Source organism: Rhinatrema bivittatum, chromosome 18 (genome assembly GCF_901001135.1).
Source record: "Rhinatrema bivittatum chromosome 18, aRhiBiv1.1, whole genome shotgun sequence".
Lineage (NCBI taxonomy): Eukaryota > Metazoa > Chordata > Amphibia > Gymnophiona > Rhinatrematidae > Rhinatrema > Rhinatrema bivittatum.
The window spans coordinates 3,006,182-3,028,832 of NC_042632.1; the positions used below are offsets into that span (position 1 = coordinate 3,006,182).

Here is a 22,651-nt window from a genome sequence, read left to right on the forward strand (position 1 = left end):
AGCTCTTTGTCCAGGAGGCTCCTAGGTCCTTCGTCTCTCCTTCAAGGTCCGTGTTCTTCATGGGAGCTCCTTGTTTTCGTCCGTGGTTCCTGGTCTCTCATCAGATCCTGCGTCCTTGTCCATCCTGTGCCTTGTAGTTCCAGTTCTCCGGTTCCTGTCTCCAGATGTCCTCGTCTCCAGATGTTCCTGTCCTCAGTCCTCGTCTCCAGTTGTTCCAGTACTCCAGTTCCTGTGTCCAGTTATCCTGGTTTCTCCAGCTCCTGGCTCTGGGTATTCCCGCCTAGCCTCGCCCACCGAACTCTGCCTCCAGATGACCATCCTGAGGGTAAATCCGTATCTGATCCGGTGTCCTGTTCCCGGTCATTGGAGCCCTGTTCCGGCTGGTTCCTTCTTCAGCGCTGCCTGGATTCTCTTCTGTCCTGAGCTTCAGTCCTGTACTTGTCCCACTCTCTGCGTGGTCGTCCGCAACCAGCCTCTTCAGATTGTGTAAGGCACACAGTGAGACAGGGTGGTCCACAACCAGCCCACAGAGGGCTGTTTAGGGTGCCCTGAGGGGGAGTGCCTGCCTGAGTCTCCAAGTGCCTATGTCTCGTCCAACTCTTCTAGTGCCAATGTCTTGTCCTTGTTCTACAGTCATTGCCTGTCCTCGACCTCTGTCCATCCTGTCACACCTGCCGTTCCCAGGCGGTGGGTCCAAAAGGACTATCGAGTAGTCGGAGGGCTACCCCAGAGACCAGCATAGTGTTGCTGGGTCTCTTCTGGTGCATTTGGGTTCGGCAAAGATCAGGGCCCCGAGTCTTCAGCCTGTCCGCCCGTGCTTGGATATGTCTCACCTGCCTTGGCGCTTCTCCGGAGTCCCCTCTGTGGCTGTGCCGTGGCCCAAGGGCACACTCTCTCTCCCAAATTGGGACCGCTCCCTAGTGCTCCCCAACATATACAGCATGAGTTCAGAGACTCTCTCAATTTTTTAAACTTTATACATAAGTTTATAAACTATATGTAGGCATAAGTGTGACTCTTAAGTTTGTATGGCTATGACCCTAACTTTTTGTCCAACTGATTAGTTATTTATTTATATATTCAGTTTAATATACCATTTGTTATAAAAACAAATATTTCAGTGTTAATGCTGATATACCAGGTTTGCTATAAAGAATCTAAGTGCATTTTTGGCAGGTTTTTGTGGTGCATCAAAATGTGCCTGGTGGTGGAGTTTGTTTTGTTGTCAATCAAATCTAGAACCCAATTAGTTTAATATTTATTTATTTAAAAATGTTTATATACCGCCTTTACAATTCAAAAGAATTAATCAAAATGGTTTACAACCGACATACATAATGAATAAACTTTAAATACAAGACCAAATAAAAGGCTAATATTAAAATAATAATACATTTAAACATTCATGCCCTACAATGTTAAACAGTGAGTGGGTTGAATCTGTAATGTTGTATCTTATAGATATATCTGTTTGAAAAAGCTAATGACAATGCGAAAGGTGAATGAATGTTAGTTTTGGGAGTTAAAGAATAAACTGTATGCTTTCTGAAATAAGTAGGTTTTTAATGATTTTTTAAATTGTTGTGTGGAAGAAATGAGACGAAGAGAGTCTGGGAGTGAATTCCATAAAACAGGGCCTGCTACTGAAAATGCCCTTTTAATATAATAAAATCCTATAATTCAATAGAAGGGAAAAAGGCACAACATTCTGATTTAAAAGCATACACTCTTTTTCAGCCCCTACTACTTAACAAGATAGAGATCATTTTTGTATTAGAATATGTTGTGGGTGGGTTGTAGATTTTATAATTATTAATACATCTATAGATTCCTACACAGACATTACATGCTAGTAGAATCCTTTACTGCTGTCACACAAGCAGAACACGGGACAGCCCTTTCCTAATACAGAATAAAGGGACCACAAATTAAAAACAGAAACATGCCAACAAAAACTGAAATGGAAACTCAAGAAGCCAGAATCTATGAGCAGTGCAACGCAGGAGAGAGAAAAATAGAAATAGAAATGCATTACCACCTCTACTGAGCAAAATACAAAGATATAAGAAGGCACATTCTCAAAACTGACATATTCCTCTCTCTAAAAAAATGAAAATAAAGTGGGGGGGGGTTCTACCTTTTGTTGTGTGAGCATTTTATTTGGTCATAGTCTCTCTTTTTGGTCGTCTTCTAAATCCTTTTCAGGATCTCCTTTCCATTTTCTATTTCTTCTTCTCCTCCTCTTCCTTTCCTACTTCTGTCTCTGACATTGATCTTTCCCGTTCATATTTTTTCTCCATTTCTCTATCTTTTATCCACTCAAAGCTAAATTTCACTTCTCTTCGTCACCTCTCTAGTTGTCCAGTTTTCAGTCTCTCTCTTTTCATCTTTCTCCTACCTACCAGCTTTCATCTCCTACTCTCAGCCCATCCAATTCCACTCCCTGTCTCATGCCTTCTTCAGCCTCCTGTTCCCCATTTTTCACTCACTCCCTAGTTCCCCATTTCTACTCTCTGTACTTGCCCCCTCGTCCACATTCCGCAGCCTCTAATCCCTTCATCAGCCTTCACTCATTTCCTTTCTGACCCCTTTCTTTTGTCTCTTAATCCCTACCAAGCCTTCTGTTATCCCTCTTGCACTGTTTTCCAAGTCCCATTCCCACTACTCTCACAGCACCCAACTCCCTTTCAGCATCTCATCAATGAAATATTCCAAGATCTACTTTATGTGTGCGTAGTAGTCTACCTAGATGACATTTTGATTTTTTCCTCCAATCTACAGACATATCGGCAACATGTTGTTCAGGTGTTACAACGCCTAAGAGAGAACCGCTTATACCGCCAAGATCGAAAAATGCATTTTTGAACAGGAATCTTTACCCTTTCTGGGGTACATCATTTCCAAACATGGTTTTCAGATGGACCCTTCCAAATTAAGATGGATCCAAGAATGGCCCCAGCCTAAGGGATTACGTGCACTTCAGAGTTTCCTTGGATTCGCAAACTACTATCTAAACTGGCTGCAGCTCTTACCACCCTTACCCGTAAAGGGACGAACATCAAGGACTGGCCTATTGAGGCTGAAAAGGCTTTTCAAGTGCTTAAAAACTCTTTTCTCCAACAACCCTGTCTTTGGCACCCTGATCCCAAACGTCCAAACGTGGATGCTTCTGCTGAAGGAGTAGGAGCTGTTTTAAGCCAGAATGACATGTCTGGGACCTCTCATCCTTGCTCCTATTTTTCAAAAAAAAATTTCATCAGCAGAACGTAACTACTCCATCGGGGATAAAGAGCTGCTTGCCACAAAGCTTGCCTTTGAGGAATGGCAGCAGTGGCTGGAAGGAGCCCAAAACCGTATAACTGTATATTCGGACCATAAGAATTTGGTGTATCTCCAGCAGGCTCAACGTTTGAATCCGTGCCAAGCTCATTGGGTGCTCTTTTTTACATGTTTTAACTTCGATATCGCCCAGCTAACAAGAATATTAAGGCAGGTGCCTTATCCCGATCTTTTTCCACAGAAGACATAAAGGAACCCATTCAATATATTATAGATCCGGCCTGCATCACTCTTGCTGCAACTTTCATTGTTCCTCCTGGTAAAACGGTGGTGCCTAAGAGACTGCGTAACAAAGTGTTGGTCTGGGGAAACGATTCTTAGCTAGCCGGGCACCCGGGACAAGCCTGGACTCAGACACTTCTTCAACAGTACTATTGGTGGCCTGGAATGTGTAAAGACATACAAGCATATGTGGATTCTTGCCCAACCTGTGCTCAACATAAGATTCCTACTGGGAATACTGGGAAAACTCAAGGACTTTTACAACAATTGCCGGCACCCTCGAAGCCTTGGACACACATCTCCACAGACTTCATTGTGGACCTTCCGCCCTCGGAGGGCAACACAGTAATATGGGTAGTAGTGGACTGGTTTTCTAAAATGGCCCACTTTACCCCACTACCCTCCCTCTCGTCAGCTCTTCGTTTGGCTCAAATGTTTATGCTCCATATCTTCAGACTCCACGGCCTTCCGCAGCACATCGTTTCTGACTGTGGTCCTCAGTTCATGGCACGTTACTGGCGTAATCTCTGTAAGAAATTTCACATTTCATTAGACTTTACAACCACGTTTCACCTGCAAGCCAATGGCCAGGCTGAACGTACGAATCGTACATTAAAACAATTTCTACGAGTATATGTCAACTCTCGTCAAGACGACTGGGCGACTCTTCTTTCTTGGGCCGAATTCTCCCATAATTCTCACTCCTGTACTTCCAGGGGGGCCTCACCTTTTCAGATCGTATTTGGACGACAACCCAGGCCGCCCTTGCCTATGCCGTTACCGGTTCCATCCCCAGCAGCCCATCTCACTGCTACACAATTAAGACGGCTCTGTTCCATACTCAGCAGATGCTACGTAAAGCGGCTCTCACCGCCAAGAACTTTGCCGATAAGCAGTGACGACCGGCTCCTCGGTCCCGTCCAGGTGAAAAAGTGTGGCTCAGCACCCGGCACATCCACCTGAGAGTTCCATCCATGCGATTAGCCCCTCATTATATTGGGCCCTTTCCGGTGCTACGACAACTAGGTCCCGTGACTTATCAACTTCGTTTGCCAGCAACATTACGAATTCATAACTCCTTTCACACGTCACTGCTAAAGCCATTGGTCCTCACTTGGCCTACTCGCAAGGTTCCTGAAGCCTCACAGCCTAGGGCAGAAGAGGAGACGATTTATCAGGTGTGTGAAGTACTTGATGTCCAAAGACGAGGTTGCACATGGGAATACCTGCTGGCTTGGGAAGGATTCGGGCCAGAGGAGAATTCCTGGGAGCCGGCTAAGAACATCTTGGATAAGACTCTTCTCCAGAACTTTCATACTGCACACCCGGGAAAACCCAAGCCTTCTAGGGGGAGGCCTAAAGGAGGGGGTACTGTTATGGTCGCCAGCCACAATGGTCCACAGTCGGGACCGACTGTCATGGCCGCTGGTCGCGGCAGCCTGCGACCGGGGCAAAAGCCTACCCGCGGGGTCGGGCCGTCTCCCAGCCTCCAGCAGGCATGGGCGGTCCTCTCCCGCGCTTCTCTCATGGCCGTTGCCGCTGACGGCGTCCGGCTGTATGACTCCTCTCTTGCCGGGTTGACTCTGCCCCTCTCTGGGGCTGACTAGGGCCGCACGCGTGGCTGCAGGCTAAAATTAAAGGAGCCACGACAGGAAGTCGGTATTTAAGGCAAGGCAGGAAGTCAGTATTTAAGGCAAGGTCTGCTTCTCAGACCTTGCCTTGGTATTGAGGCTTCCTGTTTGGTCAAGTTCTGACTCGGAGTTTCTTGGTTCCTCTGACCGAGCTTGTTCTTGTTTGTTTGTTCCCGCTTCTGTTCTTCTCCCGCCTTGGTTTGATTCTTGAGGCGTTGACTCTGGACTGGCTTCCGACCTCTCTCCTGGCGTTGACTCTGGACCGGCTTCCGACCTCTCTCCTGGCATTGACTCTGGACCGGCTTCCGACCATTCACCTACTTGGATTACAGGACCTGCTTTCGACCACTCTTCGACTGTCACTACTGGACGCACTTACGACCTGCTGGAGGCGCCAGCTGTCTGGAGACCACGACCTGCAGGAGGCGCCTGCATCCAGACTAACTCTCCGTCCTCTGTGATTCACCTAAGACCAAGCAGTCCTGGTCCCTACGGGCTCCTCGTGGGGGGACCAAGGACTTCCAGTGGCGAAGCATCTCTTCAACTTCTGCAGTAACAGGCCTCGCCTTCCGATGAGAGGGGTCTACGAGGGTTCACTCACTCTGAAGTAGTCCTTACCCTTCCTCGGACTAAGGGTCCACTTCCATGTTCATAACAATGACAATCATATAAAAGACAATGATGTTATGATTTGTGGGTAAGTGGGCCCTTGGCCCAAGGTGCAAGTTGTGGGAAAGACCCCCACAGGTCTGCACTGTCTGGAGGCGAGGTCAGAAACAGCAGAGAGCTCTGGGTGAGGCAATGGAGAGGTCCCGTGGTACCAGGAGAGGACCCTCTTAGAGACTAGAGTGGAAGTCAGGAGCACAGCAAGGCAAGGCTGGACAAGGCAGGAACATGCAAGGCAAGGTGGGACAAAGCTGGAATATAGCAATGTAGCACCGAAGACTAGTGTTGGAGGACTTGTTGCTGAGGCACTGGTTGGTTGCAGAGGACTTCCTTATATATATATTAAGTATGTTATGTCATCAGCCAGGTCCCCAGGAAGTCCCTGACTGCAAGACCTATAAGAGGAGCTCCTGGGTGTAGGAAATTCTCTACATGGCCTATGGATGCAGCAGAGTAGGACGTTATGGGGGAAGCACTTGGAGAAAAGGGGTATTACAGGCAAATCACACGAAATAACACGATTTATGAGGCTTCACCTCAGGAGGTGTAGTTAAGCTGGAGCTGAAATCTGCACACACACACCACCCCATCCAGAGACCAAAGCAACCCCACTCCCCATCCAAGAATTCAAATACATCTCCAAGTGACCTGATCATGTCATCACCCCAAAAGCAAAGAAAAAGTGGTGATACTCCATACAGTTTTGCTTGGGGATGTGGATTGGGGCACTCAAGCCACCTGATTAAGATTTTGGGTGACAGGGAGCTCTGATTTTCAGCGGGATCTAGCCAGCTAAATCCTACAGGGTAAAAGTTTCACCCCACAGATAAGCTAAATTTCAGACATAGATATCAGAGAGGAGGCAACAATTTAATTAAAAAAAAAAAAAAAAGCCTCTTAAGGTTTGGCATATTTTCTGATGAGGAAGAGAAATTTTGCTTGTGCTGCTGTATTATAATGTTGCTATTCTAACGCTAAAAAACAATGGCTTTGTGGTCTTGTGAAAAAGAAATCAAATAATGATTTTAAATTACATTTCAGGAACCTGCGTTGAAGCCCTACCTCCAGGATTAAAGAGAATATTCAACTGCTTAATTTATTAATAATTGTTCAGCAGCTATGAAGATATCAGCCGCTTCTAGTCAGTGTCTGCAATAATGTTTCACAAAGAGAAGCCAAAGCGCCTTACACTAATGTCCAAGTGATCCAGAGTGGAGAGTTCTGGGAAGTGTATTGTCAGAGCTGAAAGCATGTTGGATCTTAAGAAGAGCAAACCATCTCCATTAGCTGTACGGGAGTAAGATTTCTCAGGAGATTAACAGAAAAATTAAACAGGCAAGGAGGTCTGACCATGGAACTGTAAAGCTGAACAAATATATTTAAAAAAAATGTTACGGCCTTTAAATTATTCTATTTATTTTCGGTATATTCTTATTATTTATTTATTTTTAACTTCATTGTATTATTTTAATAAGAATACTATTACAAATATACTGTGCATTAAAGGCTGCAGGTTTTTTGTGATGGATGCAGACCCATTTTTGCTCCTGTATAACTTTACTTTTTCCTCTTCTTCAGACATGCTTGCCTCACCCCTCCACCATCTTGTTAGATGTACCAAGCCCTAGCCTTGCCTCACTCCCAATATCTGTTTCCTACATTTCAGCATTTGTTCTGCTCAGCATCTCTGGCTAAAGACCCATTTCCAGGCTGACATCCTAAATTTCAAATTCATGCTCACTATCTTCCAGTCTTCTATTACACTCAGTAAACAAGGATAAGAACCTAAGAAATGCCCAAGCTCCTTCAAGCCCACCATCTTTTCTCCAACAATGGCCTGCTTGGGTCACAAGTACTTGGAGGAATCCAAAAGGATCTATTTCTTTTTACTCATTCCCAGAGATAAGTGATGGTTTTCCCAAGTCTACCTGCATACAGTATGTCCTCCAACCCTCACCATCTCTTCACCACCCTTGCATGTCTCCTCAAACTGCCTTCCACTCCTGTCCCTCTTTCATGCTCAGGTCAGATTTTGTCCGATATCTTTCATGAGAAGGTTCATACAATTAATCTCGAGATCACCACCAAAACCATCTATCCACCTGCCTTTTCCATTCTGCTCCTTCCCTCATTCTTTGTTACCCTTTTCTGAAGTAAAAAAAACTGCGCATTTTCTCTGCAGCTCCACAAACATTTCTTCTTCTTCTGAGCCTCATTCTTATCCAACTCCACAGTTTTATTTCCCTTGCCATCACCCCTATCATCTTCATATTCTTAATCCAGGGGTGGCCAAATCCAATCCTCAAGAGCCACAAACTGGCCTGATTTTCAGGATATCCACAATAAATATACTTCCATTGTATGTATGTATGTATGTATTTATTTATTTATTGTGTTTTGTATACTGTCATTTGGTTTCACCATCAGAACGGTTTACAGTAATCGTGAAAAAAACAAAGGTTATATGAACATCATCGTAGCTTATTGTCTTGGGATTTGTGGGTTAAATATCCCTTACAGTGTGTTTTACTAAAGGCATAGGAAGGGGTTGATAATAAAGGTGGAAGGGAAGGTATATTATTTGGGTGGGTAAATATTTTTTTGGGTGGGTAAATATTTTTCATGCATATTCATTGTGGATATCCTGAAAACCTGACCTGTTAGTAGCTCCTGAGGACTTAATTTATCGCTTTCCAGTGCAAATGATCCTGCTGCATTCAAACAAGCTGTTCTTATATCTCTCCTCAGAAAGCCTTACTTGGAGCCTATTTGCTCTGCTGTCTTTCATCTTGCTTCCCTCCTGACATGTATATCCAAACTACTCACACATGACTTTCTTCTATCTCAAGCCATTCTCCATTAGGGATGTATACAGCAAAGATTTCCATTTGCATTTATTTTTTTGGTTTGGGTTTTTTTTTTTAAATTTGGTTTTCTGTTCAGAGACTGATGCCAGTGTTTTATTGCTGTAAAACATCAGGGGTGTGAAATAGCGCTGGTCTCTGAGACAGCCAGCACCATTTACAGCAGGAGCTGGCAGGGCAGCAGTGATTGTGGATCACCCCTACTCCTTTCTACACTGAAAACCTTAATTATGGGGTAAGCAGAAGCTAGGCAGATCCCATTTCAGATCTCACTGGGGAGGTCCAGATTTTTTTTTTTTTTAAATAAATGAAAATATTTAAAACATTTTTTGATTTTTTTTAAACCAATTTTTGGTTTGGTCCCTTGCTAATGAACTGAAAATCAAGTTTGTTGTTACAAGATACATTTGTTCAATTTGTGCTCATCTGGCTTCTGCCCTCTCCATTTCACTGAGATGGTCCTTGCCAAAGTTTCCAGTGATGTCTTCATGGCCAAAACCAGAGGCCACTACTCAGTACTCATTCTCGTTGATGTATTTGCTGATTTTGACCCTCATATATATCACCATCTATTCTTTAACACTCTGTCCTTACCTGGATTCCAGGTCTCCTCCTCTCTCTCCCATTGCACCTTTAGAGGGTAATTTTCAAACTATTTGTGAACATAAAACCCAGTTTTATGCACATATAAATGACTATACTAAAAGGGCCAAGGGCTGAGTGCATGTAAAAGTGTAAACCAATTTTAGCTTTAAGAACTGTGGGGTAGATTTTCAAAGGGTTGCGCGCATAAGATACACACACAACCCCTGAAAACCTACCCCTGCCTCCCCCTGCACGCGCCAAGCCTAAGCCCCGGGACGCGCGTAAGTCCCGGGGCTTGAAAAATTGGGCATTCCGGGGGTGGGGCCGTGGGCGGGGTGCCGGCCTGGGAGCGGGACCGAGGCCTCCGGAACAGCCACCGGGCCGGGGGATGGAGAGCCGGTGTGCGCAAGTTACGCCTGCGCAGAGGTAGGCGTAACTTCTTCAGTAAAGGTCAGGGGGGGTTTAGCTAGGGCTGGGGGGGGGGGGCGGAAGGAAAGTTCCCTCCATGGCTACTCCGTTTTCGGAGCAGCCTTGGAGGGAACGGAGGCAGGCTGCTCGGCTCGGCGCACGCAGGTTGCACAATTGTGCACCCCTCTGCCCGCGCCTACACTGGATTTTATAACTTGCGTGTGGCAGCGCGCGCATGTTATAAAATTGGGCGTAGATTTGTTCGCACCAGGTTGCGCGAACAAATCTACGCCCACGCGCATGTTATAAAATCTGGCCCTGTGTGTGTAAGTTTACGAGGAGATGCAATTTTACACAAGGTTATGTATGCATGTACTCAGCCAATAACCTGAATATTTTCAAAGCAAACTTAGGGGGTTAATTTCCAAGCTGTTTTATGGGCTTTTCGCATGCAAAAAGCACCATAACGCTTGGTGCGATGCTAATTTAGAAAAGGGGTGGAGTTTCTGGCCAAGTAGGCTGACTTTGCAAATTGCAAAGCCACGTTACACAATTTTAACGTGGCAAATAACTACACCTTTTTCATTTGCGATAAGCTGTGCGACATGGCTTTATCACGCTTTGCGATGTTTTCGCACATAGCATTTTTAGTCTTTTAAGCAGGCGGGGCGGAAAGAAAGAGACTCAACCTAGCTTGATGTTACCCAGGTAGAGAGTCCATCAAGCTAGGTTGAGAGAACATTGTACAAATCTCATCTTTGGTTGAGTTTCCTCACTCCGAAGGACATCATCACAAGAGTGAACATAAGGAACATAAGAAAGTGCACTGTTCTGTTCGTACGTCTCACTCTGAATGTCAAAGGCCTACACTAATACCTAACCCTCACCTCGAGTAACTAGGTGGGCCTCCTATAGAGGTATAAATAACTACTATGAGGGTCTTATCGCTAGGTTTTCTCTCTCTCTCTCCCCCCCTCCCCCAGTGGTTGTAGGTAGGAATTACAATTGTGGCACTTACCGCAAAGTGTGAAAAGTTATCGCACTCTGCAATAATACCTATGCGAAGCGCACTTTGCAATAAATAAGCTATTACCATAAAACACACCCCTCTTCCTATCGCATGCAATAGTTTGATGAATCTAGCCCTTACATAAGTAAGTTTGATTTGAAAATATTTAGTATACACACAAATTTTACTGCTCTGTAGGCTGTTTGAAAATTATCCTCCCTGTGTAAATATTGGTGGCTCCTCCTTCGTTACTAACCCATTTTCATTTGGTGTGCCCCAGGACTTCTGGGCACCCTTCTCTTTTCTCTTGACCCTCAGTCCCTTGGTACTCGGATCTCCTCTGGCAGCTTTCAATGCCATCATTATGCTGATGGCTTCTGGATATCTCTTTGTATCAGAACTCTCACCTGGACTCCAGTACCAGATCTCAGCTTATTTATCTCACATAGTTGCCTGCATATTCTACCACTTCCCTATTCTTAACATCACCAAGATTGAACTTATCTTTCCTCTCAAATTCATCTCCCGCTCTTCAACATTTTTCTGTCTGAATTGAAAATGTTGTCTTCTTCCTTGTTCCCTATGCTCATAAATATGATGTTATCATCAACTCTTCCCTTGCCTTCTTTGTGTATATTTAAAATATTGCTAAAACATATCCTTTCTTTCTCTGTATCACCACCAAAATCAACCCCTTCTTTTGTGAACACACTGCCAAGATTCTCATGCACTCTTTCATCTTCTCCTGCTGGACTGTTGCAACTTCCTCCTCATTCCGGGGTAGATTTTCAAAGGAGTACGCGTGTACCCCCCGAAAACCTACCCCAAACCCCCCCTGCGCGCGCCGAGCCTATTTTGCATAGGCTCGGTGGCGCACACAAGCCCTGTGACGCGCGTAAGTCCCGGGGCTTGCATGGAGGGGTCTGTCGAGGGTGTTTCGGGGGTGGGCCGCGAGTGACGTGGTGTTTCGGGGGCGGGCCCGGGGGCGTGGCGCCGGCCCGGGGGCGTGGTCGAGGCCTCCGGACCAGCCCCCGGGTTGGGTGATGGCGCGCCTGCAGATTTACGCCTGCTTTCCGCAGGCGTAAATCTGCCAACAAAGGTAGGGGGGGGTTTAAATAGGGCCGGTGGGGGGGGTTAGGTAGGGGAAGGGAGGGTAAGGTGAGGGGAGGCGGAAGGAAAGTTCCCTCTGAGGCCGCTTCAATTTCGGAGCGGCCTCGGAGGGAACAGGCAGCGCGCGCTGGGCTCGGCGCGCGCAGGTTGCACAAATGTGCACCCCCTTGCGCGCGTCGACCCCAGATTTTATAAGATACCCGCGGCTACGCGCATATCTTATAAAATCCAGCGTACTTTTGTTCGCGCCTGGTGCACAAACAAAAGTACGCCCACGCGTACATTTATAAAATCTACCCCTCCATGAGGCTAATAGGTAACACATTTAAAACAAATTGGAGAAAATATTTTTTCACTCAGTGCACAATAAAACTGTGAAATTTGTTGTCAGTTAGTGTAGCCACTGCTTATCCCTGATTATGAACAAGAAGGACTGGATTTATTCTTTGGAATACTGCTGGGTACTTGTGACCTGGCCACTTTGGTCTGATCCAGTATAACATGTTCCAGGTCTAACACTGAATTGTCTTTTTCTGCTATAGTCTACTCAAAATTCTGTTTCATAACTTATCTTCCTTTATTGTCATTGTAACCAGTTTGCCCTCTTCTCACAACACTACATTGGCTGTCCTTCTGCATTCAGTTTAGACTTCTCTCCTTCAAAAAGATTCATTCTCCAGCTTCATGCTACCTATTCTGTCTTTTCTCCTCCTTTGTTTCTCCTCATATTTTCCATTTGTTGGGCAAGCTGCAATTACTTGGAATACTGTGTTCAATTTTGGAGACCATACCTTCAGAAGTATATAACAGGATGGAGTCAGTCCAGAGGGTGGCTACTAAAATGGTCAGTGGTCTTCATTCTAAAGCATATGAGGATAGACAAAGATCTAAACATGTCTACCCTGGAAGATAGGGGAGATATGATAGAGACATTCAAATATCTCAAAGGTTTCCATGCCTTTTTCAATGGAAAGAAGGCTCTAGAACAAGGGAGTCATGAGATGAGGTTGAAAGGGGGTAGACTCAGGAGTAATCTTAGGAAATATTTCTTTAGAGAAAGGGTGGTGGATGTGTGAAACAGCCTCCCAGTGGAAGTGGGGTAGCAAGAACTGTATCTGAATTCAAGAAAGCATGGGATAAATACAGGGGATCTCTATGAAAATAATGGGAATTGTAATGCTAAATTGATTGGACCGATGGGCAGACTGGATGGGCCATATGCTCTTTTTCTGCCATCATGTTTCTCTGTTTCTATCTGTGCCTTTCTACTTCAGTGCTAATTCAAGATGCCAGGATTTTTGTCTTGCGGTACAGTATGTCTGGAAAATCCTTCCTCAGTCAGTATGTTTTACTCCCTTCTCTGGCTTCAGTCAAGAACTAACTAAAAACCCAACTTATGACTTCTTTTGAATAAAAAATCCCTCTTTCAGATCTTAGCCTTCTCATTTTAAATATGTTTACCATAATAGTTAAGTGATTACTAAAAACTTGGTTTGTCTGTGTGTCTCAACTAGATTGTAAGCTCCAGGGAGCAGGCATTGCTTATGTGTATCTTTATAGTATTGCATATTCCTAATAGGGCTATAAAAATGTTAAGTAGTAGTAGGGAACCTGACTATGGGGCAGCACAAATTTATGGTTATGCATTCATTTTTGTGCTTGTCAAGCAGATGCACACAAAAGACTGCAAAATTCTGCAGAGGCCTTATTGGTGTCTGAATATGAGAAAGCAGAGCCATGAACTAAATTAGAGAGCAAGGAAAACACATGCAATTCATTTGATTTTACCTTTCATTTGAAGCAATGTTGAGGTTCAGCATCACAAAGTACTGTGATCATACTTTTTAAAAATTATGGGACTGTTTCAGAATGGCAGCTTACTCCTCAGAGTCTCTGTATAGAAATAGAACAGCTTGCCTGATTGTAATATGCAAGAACTGGATTGCATTTAGCTCTACAAAAATAGTGCCTACTAAGTGTGTAGCTATGGGTTCTAGTTTGCCATGCAAATTTGTGACTGGATATCTGGAGTGTTTCTTGTCTTTATTTTTTTTTAAGACAGGTCTGAACTTACTGCTGTGAGTTCACGCTCCTCAGTTTAGCACTAAAAATCTATTTGCTATGCGCTTGCAATGACAATGGCATTAATTAATCTAATATATTTTTTATTTATTTATTTTGTAAATAATTACTTTAATCATCATTCTGTATTTCTTAGCTTCTATTCTAAGAGATCCTTTTTTGGGGGAGAAATTCTGAGAACAGCTAAGTTGACAGTGTTCATAATGCCCAGTCTCATTACCTTTCTTTTCTCCCCATTTTCATCTAAATCTGCTACTATTAAAGCAGATAAATCAGAAACTATATATTTTTCATTATTACATTTTCCTAGAACAAATATATATAGGCACAGCATTTATATAGTTTCATGTATAAAAATATACAGATTAGTCTGCATTTTGCTAATTGCTATTATACATGAATGTCATAATTTAAATTTGATGTTTAAAACATAATTAAATTGGTAAGAAAATAAAACACAGATCATGAGAAATATAACATCTGCATTTGGTGGAATTTGTAGCAAACACTTGTAGTAATGGATGATGTTCAAGTATAATGACACAGGACTTCTAAATAGTTTCCATTTTTCCACTGAGTAACTTTAAGTGATATTGAAATATACTTGGCAAACCATTGTTTATTTTAAATTTTATTTTATGGACAAATATAATAAAATAGGAAGTTTTATCAAAAGTTCCAATGGTTTTATCAAAGTGCGGTATATCAAATATAATAATAAAAAATATAAATTTGACAAGGAGTACAACTATTAAACATAACTTGTTTTTGTAATAAAATATCCTTGTTAAATTGTCAGATGTTTCTATAGCAGTGGAATATCATTATCGCGGTCCACGATAGTTCTGGACAGCCTGTTTCAGGCTGAGGGGGGGGGGGGAGAGAGAGAGAGAGAGAGACCTACTATAGTGCCTATGCCCTAGACAGGTATTTTAATCCCTATGGGAGGGCCACCTACTAACTCGGGGTGGGGATTAGGTATGAGCGTCGGGGGTTGGGGGCCACTTTCGCATTCCACATGAGACCTACGGAAAGAACAGTGGTCTCTAGTGAAGATTTGCTGGCCGTCGGAGTGAGGAAACTCACTCCAAGAGGAGATTTGGGCTACGTTCTCTCCACCTAGCTTGATGGACACTCTACCTGGGCAACAACAAGCTAGGTGGAGAGAACGTAGCCCAAATCTCTTCTTGGAGTGAGTTTCCTCACTCCGACGGCCAGCAAATCTTCACTAGAGACCACTGTTCTTTCCGTAGGTCTCATGTGGAATGCGAAAGTGGCCCCCAACCCCCGACGCTCATACCTAATCCCCACCCCGAGTTAGTAGGTGGCCCTCCCATAGGGATTAAAATACCTGTCTCTCTCTCTCTCTTTCCCTCTCCCTCTCAGCCTGAAACGGGCTGTCTGGAACTATCGTGGACCGCGATGATTCCATTGCAAAAACCGGCAAATATCGTGCACTGCGATGAAACACCCAAAGAATCATCGCACACTGGGAAAACATCGTGAATTGCGCTAATGTTTTCGCGAATGGCAAAAACATCGCCGCACGTGATGTTTCCCCACTGCACGAAAGAAGCCTCATTTGCATTGGTAACGCCCCCTAATGCGTTACCAATGCGATATTGGAAAATGAGGCCCTTAGATAGGCCCTCCCATCAGGAGGCTTTGGCTTGGGTAACTCAGTGCTATTTAGCCTAGCCATTCTAAGACTCAGGGGGTTCAGTTAGAGCAGCTGCAGAATAAACGTATTTTTCTGGTAGGGCCTCCCAGCCTTGTCCAAAAGAGTTTTCTTTTAGAAGAGATACCTCACCGTGCACCCCCTTCCAGAGGGTCCTTCTTATAATTTACAGTAAGATAAGATAGCCTTTAGGGGAAAAGGGCTCTCTACAGTGGACCAAAGACCTGTGAGCCTACTCTACTCACTACCTCACTAGGTAGGCAAGTACCAGTGATGGATCCTGCTGCGATGGATCCTGCTGCTGCTGCGATAGAAAAACTATCCAAATTAAGATTTAAAGTAATTTTTGGAACTAAAGAGTTCCAAAATAGCCTGGTCCCCAGATTTTTCCACAAGAGAAATCATCTACAGTAACAACTAAGAATAAAATAACAGCATAACCAAAGGAAGAAAGAACAAGAGAAGGAGATCCCATCCGGAGTTCCACCCATGGAATCAGGACAGGCTGGATGACCATGGGAAAGAAGATGTCTAAAGCAGTGGTTCTCAACCTTTTTTCTGTCGGGACACACCTAACAGATGGTTCTCACATGCGTGACACACTTGAACACATGATCGTCATGGGGCTAAATGTAAACATATACTCTGTATCTACAAGATCCATCCTGACCCCCCAACAATGGCTACAGAACAGAACTAGGACATTCCCCGTTCAATTTACCATAAAAAGATATATTTCTGGTGTCATCTCAGTAACAGCAACATAAACAGTAATTTACCATTAATGCATGTTCTATTGAGAAAACACAACAAATAATATTGATACAAATGCCTACATGCTAGTAAAATACTTCACCACGGTCACACACATAGAATCGACCTTCACCAAGTACAGAAAGATCAAAATTATAAATATGGAAACAGAAACTGGAATAGAAACCCAAAAAAGCCACAGAAATATAGCACCTAACAGACTTCCAGGATCTGCAATAATGTACACAAACTAATGTGTACAAAGTTACACCTGCATTATGGAACTCAAACAGTAATAACCCTACCTATGAAAAGGCAAACTATAAGCTTGCAGAACACCCTTAGCTGGGTCACAAACACAGACAGACCCTCACCAAAAATAGAATAAAGTGACCATAAAGCTAATGTTTTTGTTTTTGCGTTGTTGCACTGCATACAGAGTTTGGCTTCTTGCTGTTTCCAGTTCAGTTTTTGTCTCCACATTTCTATTTATACATTCCTCGAGAAATATAAAATAATTCTAAAACTAGAATATAATAAATGTTTCAAAACAACTGATAAATGGAATAACATCCAATCATTAAAAATTTTCAAAATTATTAAAAATTCTCCATACACCAATAAAATATTTCTAACAGCAGACACATCATATAGGGGCACATTTTAAAAAAGTACGTGCGCACGTACTTATGTTCACGCAACCGGCGCAAACAAAAGTCCGGGGTCGGCGCACGCAAGGCTGCGCAAAATCGGCAGCCTGCGCATGCCGAGCCGCACAGCCTGCCTCCGTTCCCTCCGAGGCCGCTCCATTGCCTCCCACCTTCCCCTAACTAACCCACCCCCCGGCCCTAATCCCCCCCCCACCTTTATTTCAAAAGTTACGCCTGCCCGAGGCAGGCGTAACTTGCCCGAGGCAGGCGTAACTTGCATGCGCCAGCCCGGCTGCTGGCGCGCCATGTTCCGGTCCGGGGGCTGGTCCGGAGCCTGCGGCCACGCCCCCAGAATGCCCCTGGGCCGGAACCACGGTCGCGGCCACGCCCCCAGAATGCCCCTGATGACGCGCTGGCCGCAACACGCCCCCCAGGAAAGCCCCGAGACTTACGCGCTTCCCGGGGCTTGTGCGCGTTACACGCGTATCTTATGCGCGTAACCCTTTGAAAATCTGCCCCATAATACCCAGTAATTAAAATGGCAGTCAATCAAGAAAGATAAACTTACAAAGCCACCTTTACTTACCTTCTCCAGTAACTCTCCTACTCCTTTCCCTTGTAGGCCAATAGCACATACCAGAAGCAGCAAGGGCTGCTGAAGCTCTGTCCTCATGTTCTTCTTCCTTAGGGCCCATGACTAGTTTTTTTCACATCTGACTAGTTTTTTTCACACACACACACTTTCTCTCTCTCACACACCAGTCATCACCCTGACCAATCTCTCGTTCTCTCACACACACACACACCAGTCACCTCCCTGACCAATCTCTCTCTCTCATACACACATCACCTCCTTGACCAATCTCTTTGTCTCACACACAAACATCACCTCTCTGACCAATGTCTCTTTCTCTCACACTCACATACCAGTCATCTCCCTGACCAATATTTTCTCTCCCTCAAACACACACACCAGTCACCTCCTTGACTAATGTCTTTCTCTCACACACACACACCAGCCACATGCCTGACCAATGTCTTTCTCTCACATGCACAGTCATCTCCCTGACCAATGTCTCTTTCTCTCACACACATACACCAGTCACCTCCCTGACAATCTCTCTTTCTCTCTCACACATACACACACACCAATCACGTCCCTGACAATCTCTTTCTCTCACACACACCAGTGACTTTCCTGAGTTGTATCTTGCTCTCACACGTTTTCTCTCTTGCACACACACACACACACACACACACACACATTCTCTCATAAACTTACACACATGCTGGCTCACTCTGTCTCACTCACTCACCCCCACCCCCAGCACACATGCCAGCTATAGCACAAGGTAGCCGGTATGCTGCTATTAAAAGCAGAGTCCTGACAGGCTAGAAACTGCAGCAGGAATGACCTCCCCACCCTGCAGTGGTAAGAAGGCAGCACTCGGCTGATTGCTTGTGCTGCTATCATGGCACAGAGCAGTCACCCTAGAATGTAATTCTATGCTTTTTCTTCTCCCCACCCCAGCCTTTTATTTTTTTGCAATTTGATTATTATTATTTTTATGTTTTCTTGCTGGTGTTGCACTAGTAAGAGAAGGGGAGGTCAGAGCCAGGCTAGGGGGGGGGGGGGGGGCAGCGGCACCATACTCCTGCAGCCCCTGTGCCGTGATGATCGCAGCACAGGCAAACAGCACAATTTCGGAAGGGCTTGGCCATGCGCGTAGCACCCATTACGGGCCGAAGTGCTGGGCCCTTAAAAGGGGTGGGCTGGGGTGCAGGGTCTGGGCAGGTTGTCCCAGAGAAGTGCGCACTGGCAGCTGGCCAGCTCGTGGAAGACAGTTCTACTCCAGAGAAGCAGTAAGTATTGAAATAAAATTTGGGGTAGCTAGGTAGGGGTTAGGGGTCGGGGTGGAGAGGGGAAAGGGGAAAGGGGAGGAAGGTTAGGTAGGGGGGTAGGGGAGTTTCCTCCCAGTCCGCTCCAATTAGGAGCAGACTGGGAAGAACATAAGAACATGCCATACTGGGTCAGACCAAGGGTCCATCAAGCCCAGCATCCTGTTTCCAACAGTGGCCAATCCAGGCCATAAGAACCTGACAAGTACCCAAAAACTAAGTCTATTCCAAGCTGCTGTTGCTAGTAATAGCAGTGGCTATTTTCTGTCAACTTAATTAATAGCATGTAATGGACTTCTCCTCCAAGAACTTATCCAATCCTTTTTTAAACACAGCTATACTAACTTCACTAACCACATCCTCTGGCAACAAATTCCAGAGTTTAATTGTGCATTGAGTGAAAAAGAACTTTCTCTGATTAGTTTTAAATGTGCCACATGCTAACTTCATGGAGTGACCCCTAGACTTTCTATTATCCGAAAGAGTAAATAACTGATTCACATTAACCCGTTCTAGACCTCTCATAGTTTTAAACACCTCTATCATATTCCCCCTCTGCCGTCTCTTCTCCAAGCTGAAAAGTCCTAACCTCTTTAGTCTTTCCTCATAGGGGAGCTGTTCCATTCCCCTTATCATTTTGGTAGCCCTTCTCTGTACCTTCTCCATTGCAACTATATCTTTTTTGAGATGCGGCTGTTGTGGAGCGCTAGGAGAGCGATCCCACTCCTGGATGATGTGTGTCCTTGGGCCACGGCTCGACCCCAGAGGGCTCTGAAGAGGTGCCGCGGGAGGCGTGGCATGCCCGAGCATGGGCTGGACGGGAGCAGGGCTGGAGTGACATGGAAGACAGGCCCTCCTCCGGACCTGCACGCTTCGGAAGACCCAACAACGCAATGTTGGTCTTGTGAACAGTCCTCCGACCGTTCCTAGCCCTTTCGGACCTGCCGCAGGGTACGGCATGAAGCGGCAGGCCGGATGGAGGCCAGGGCAGTGAAGACTGGAACATGGATTCAGACGAGACTCAGGAACGACGTAGACTCAGGCATAGACGTGGACTCAGGAACGAGGTGCAGGATCCATAGACGTGGACTCAGGCATAGATGCAGGATCCTTAGACGTGGACTCAGGCAAAGACGTGGACTCAGGAATGAGGTGTAGGATGCATAGACGTGGACAGGCACAGGCGTGGACTCAGGACTGGATGCACAGAGGTGGAATCAGGAACGAGGGCTGAAGGAAGACATGGGCACTGACCCTCAGGGCGCCCTACTCAGACCACCCGCGGGACTGAGTCGCGGACCACCCTGCCTCATGCGCGCCCTACTCAGCCCTGGAAGGCTGGTCGCGGACCACGCAGAGAGCGGGAGAGCACAGGAAAGAGGAAGCAGGTTCGCTGCACTCCTGGCAGCACAAGGCAAGGATACGCTGCACTCCTGGCAGCACAAGGCAAGGATACCTGCACTCCTGGCAGCACAAGGCAGGTAAAAGCATCAGGATCAGGAACAAGGATTAAGACAGACCTCAGTGCTGGAACAAGGACATCTGGAACAGCAGGAACAACAGGACTGGAACACAAGTACTGGATCAAAAGACAGACCTTGGGACTGGAACGGCAAGCAGACATCAGGACTGGACGAGGAGCTCCGACAGGTAACAAGAAACACAGGACCTTGCAGAAGTGCTGGAACACGGACGACTTCCTGGAGCGAAGGATCTCAGGAGTGACCAACTCCTTGCGAAGGCAAAGACAGACTGAAAGCTGAGCCCTTTAGTAGGGCTGAGGTGGACAACGCCCAGGGAGGGGTCAGCAGGGGGCCACACCTGGCTGGCCCTTTAAGAGGAGCAGAGAGGCGCGCGCTCGCGCCCTAGGAGGCTGGAGAGAAGAACTGGAAGCTGGTGGCGTCCTCAGCCACGTGGAAGGCCCAGGGAAGCAGTGGAGCAGCCCTGGACTGGAGCTGGGTGAAGGCAGGTCAGTGGAGCAGCTCCCAGCTGCAAGGACTGAAGCAGGAAGTAGCAGAGAGAGGTAAGGCTGGCTGCAGGGGAAGCATGGGGCTGTAGCAGGCTGCAGGCACCGGCAGGGACGGCTTCCCTGCTGGGCAAGGACCCGGGCTGAAGCAGGCACTGGCAAGGACGGCCTCCCTGCTGGCTGAAAGGTCCCGGGATCGCAGCAGCACGTCGGGAGAAGGCAGGAACAGCTGCGGGGACAGCCCCAGCTGATTCAGGGAGAAAGCAAGCAGCGTCAGCAGCCCGACTGGCTGTGAAGGTAAGAGCCTGCCCATGCTTCTCACGGGCAGGATCACAACAGCGGCGACCAGAATTGTACACAGTATTCAAGGTACGGTCTCACCATGGAGCGATACAGAGGCATTATGACATTTTCCGTTTTATTCACCATTCCCTTTCTAATAATTCCCAACATTCTGTTTGCTTTTTTGACTGCCACAGCACACTGAACCAATGATTTCAATGTGTTATCCACTAAGACGCCTAGATCTCTTTCTTGGGTGGTAGCTCCTAATATGGAACCCAACATCGTGTAATTATAGCATGGGTTATTTTTCCCTATATGCATCACCTTGCACTTTTCCACATTAAATTTCATCAGCCATTTGAATGCCCAATTTTCCAGTCTCACAAAGTCTTCCTGCAATTTATTACAATCAGCTTGTGATTTACCTATTCTGAACAATTTTGTGTCATCTGCAAATTTGATTACCTCACTCTTCGTATTTCTGTCCAGATCATTTATAAATATATTGAACAGTAAGGGTCCCAATACAGATCCCTGAGGCACTCCACTGCCCACTCCCTTCCACTGAGAAAATTGTCCATTTAATCCTACTCTCTGTTTCCTGCCTTTTAGCTAGTTTGTAATGCATGAAAGGACATCGCCACCTATCCCATGACTTTTTACTTTTCCTAGAAGCCTCTCATGAGGAACTTTGTCAAACACCTTCTGAAAATCCAAATATACTACATCTACCAGTTCACCTTTATCTACATGTTTATTAACTCCTTCAAAAAAGTGAAGCAGATTTGTGAGGCAAAACTTGCCTTGCGTAAAGCCATGCTGACTTTGTTCCATTAAACCATGTCTTTCTATATGTTCTGTGATTTTGATGTTTAGAACACTTTCCACTATTTTTCCTGGCACTGAAGTCAGGCTAACTGATCTGTAGTTTCCTGGATCGCCCCTGGAACCCTTTTTAAAGTTTTAGAATTCAAGGAATTAATGTATGCATGCCAAATATCCAATAAAACATCATGTTTTTTCCAGGAAGAGCGTCTAGCTGATATTTTCTCAAACACCACCAGCTTGTATAATTTCAATTTCCATTGTACCAACGATGGTTTCTCTACTTGTATCCATTGCTCCAAGATTGTTTTCTTGGCCAATATACATTTTTTTTTTAGATGCAGTGATTAGAATTGCACACAGTACTCCACTGTTGCATTTGGTGGAATACGGGGAAGGCCCACGAACTGCAGACTTTACCTGCACCCCCGAGCCTGGCATATGGCTTCCTGACGCTGGGGTAGACCCCTGAAGGAACATGCAACTGATCGCGTTCCCCCAGCTCTGGCTACTGCTGCTATTGACGACACAAGTCCTCTCCCAGACACTCGGCAGGCCGCCATGCACTGCTTCTCTCTGACACCGCTTCCTCTCTGCCCCCCCACCCCCCGCAGGTATGTGCGTGCTTGACCAACCTCCTCGTAAAAGGCGCGCAGTGGGAAACTACCAGCGGCACCTG

The 22,651-nt window shown here is 45.7% G+C and overlaps 1 protein-coding gene across 2 annotated transcripts in view; it reads left to right on the plus strand.

The window, feature by feature from the left end:
• Positions 1–9,598, plus strand: part of HBEGF (heparin binding EGF like growth factor) — a 250,850-nt gene extending 241,252 nt beyond the window's left edge. For both annotated transcript variants that reach the window (XR_003853434.1, XM_029583844.1), the window contains one exon: positions 6,900–9,598. The gene's annotated coding sequence lies outside the window, so the exon portion shown is untranslated. The remainder of the gene's footprint in view (positions 1–6,899) is intronic.
• Positions 9,599–22,651: the final 13,053 nt, after the last annotated feature.